We start from the raw sequence: 2,015 nt of genomic DNA, 5'->3' as shown, positions 1-2,015 counted from the left end.
TTATGAAAGTTGGAAACAAAGAATACGAACAAGTAATTAGAAAATATGGCCTTGGTGATAAAAATGATGCTGGAAATCACATTATAGAATTTTGAAGACCAATGACTTATTCATTGCAAATATGCATTTTCTGCAACAAAAAATGTGAGTATGTACATAAACCTCACCATATGGAATACGCAAGAATCATAGTGACTACATTTGTGGGAAGAAACCATACAAAAGCTTAATATCATCAGTCAATATAAGGCAAGGGCTGAATGTGGAACAGAACAACTGCTCATTAGCAAGTTCAGGTTGAAGCTGAAGAAAATTAAAACAAATGCACGAGAGCCTAAATATGACCTTAAATATATCTCACCTGAAATTAGAGATAATATCAAGAACAGAATTGATTCATTAGACACTAATAACTGAAGGCAGAAGAGTTGTCGGATGCCATCAATAACATTATAAATGAAGAAAGCAAAAAGTAATTTAAAAATAGGAGAGAAAGAAAAGACCAATGTGAATGTTAGTAGAGATTCTGAAGCTTGTTCTTGAGCATAGAGAAGCTAAAGTATATTGAAGAAATGAGGAGATAAAAGAGTTGAACAGAAAATTTCAAAGAGCGATTAGAGAAGACAAAGCAAAATATTATAATAAGAAGAATAAAGGCCTGGGAGGATTCCAGAAGGGCTGCTATCGTCGCGTCGCGCCGCGCCACGCAGCTCCAGGCTGTTGGAGCGCCTGTTTGCTGCCCCGTACTCCCACGGTCTAGCCGCTATGATAAGTGCCAGCCGAGCGGCGGCAGCCCGCGTGGTTGGCGCCGCAGCCTCCCGGGGCTCCACCGTCTTGCGCCACCAGGATAGCTGTAAAGGCCTTAGTCATGAGGCTTTTAGAATTGTTTCACGCCGGGACTATGCGTCAGAAGCAATCAAAGGAGCTGTTGTTGGTATTGATTTGGGTACTACCAACTCTTGTGTGGCAGTTATGGAAGGTAAACAAGCAAAGGTGCTGGAGAATGCTGAAGGTGCCAGAACTACACCTTCAGTTGTGGCCTTTACAGCAGATGGTGAGCGACTTGTTGGCATGCCAGCCAAGCAGCAGGCTGTTACCAACCCAAACAACACATTCTATGCCACCAAGCGTCTCATTGGTCGCCGGTTTGATGACTCTGAAGTCCAGAAAGACATTAAAAATGTTCCCTTCAAAATTGTCCGTGCCTCCAATGGTGATGCCAAGTCAAATCGGTGCATTTGTGTTGATGAAGATGAAGGAGACTGCAGAAAATTACTTGGGTCATGCAGCAAAAAATGCCGTTATCACAGTTCCAGCTTATTTCAATGATTCTCAGAGACAGGCCACTAAGGAAGCTGGCCAGATCTCTGGATTAAATGTGCTTCGGGTGATCAATGAACCTACAGCTGCTGCTCTGGCTTATGGGCTGGACAAATCAGAAGATAAAATCATTGCTGTATATGATTTAGGTGGTGGAACTTTCGATATTTCTGTCTTGGAAATTCAGAAAGGAGTGTTTGAGGTAAAATCCACCAACGGAGACACTTTCTTAGGTGGAGAAGACTTTGATCAGGCCTTGCTACAACACATTGTAAAGGAATTCAAGAGAGAGTCAGGGGTTGATTGGACCAAAGACGACATGGCACTGCAGAGGGTACGGGAAACTGCTGAAAAGGCCAAGTGTGAACTCTCCTCATCTGTGCAGACTGACATCAACTTGCCATATCTTACAATGGATGTTTCTGGACCCAAACATTTGAACATGAAGTTGACCTGGGCTCAATTTGAAGGGATTGTCACTGACCTAATCAGGAGGACGATAGCACCATGCCAAAAAGCCATTCAAGATGCAGAAGTCATCAAGAGTGACATAGGAGAAGTGATTCTTGTTGGTGGTATGACTAGAATGTCCAAGGTTCAACAGACCGTGCAGGATCTTTTCGGACGAGTCCCAAGTAAAGCTGTTAATCCTGATGAGGCTGTGGCCATTGGAGCTGCCATTCAGGGGTGTGTGT

At 43.2% G+C, this 2,015-nt stretch overlaps 1 pseudogene; it reads left to right on the top strand.

Annotated features, from left to right (window-relative positions):
* The first annotated feature begins 765 nt into the window (after nt 1-765).
* Nucleotides 766-2,015, top strand: part of LOC102827837 — a 13,147-nt pseudogene continuing 11,897 nt past the window's right edge.

The sequence above is a fragment of the Chrysochloris asiatica genome, unplaced genomic scaffold, assembly GCF_000296735.1.
Source record: "Chrysochloris asiatica unplaced genomic scaffold, ChrAsi1.0 scaffold00218, whole genome shotgun sequence".
Classification (NCBI taxonomy): domain Eukaryota; kingdom Metazoa; phylum Chordata; class Mammalia; order Afrosoricida; family Chrysochloridae; genus Chrysochloris; species Chrysochloris asiatica.
The sequence above is the reverse complement of the archived record's forward strand: the minus strand, read 5'-3'. Positions and strand labels throughout refer to the sequence as shown.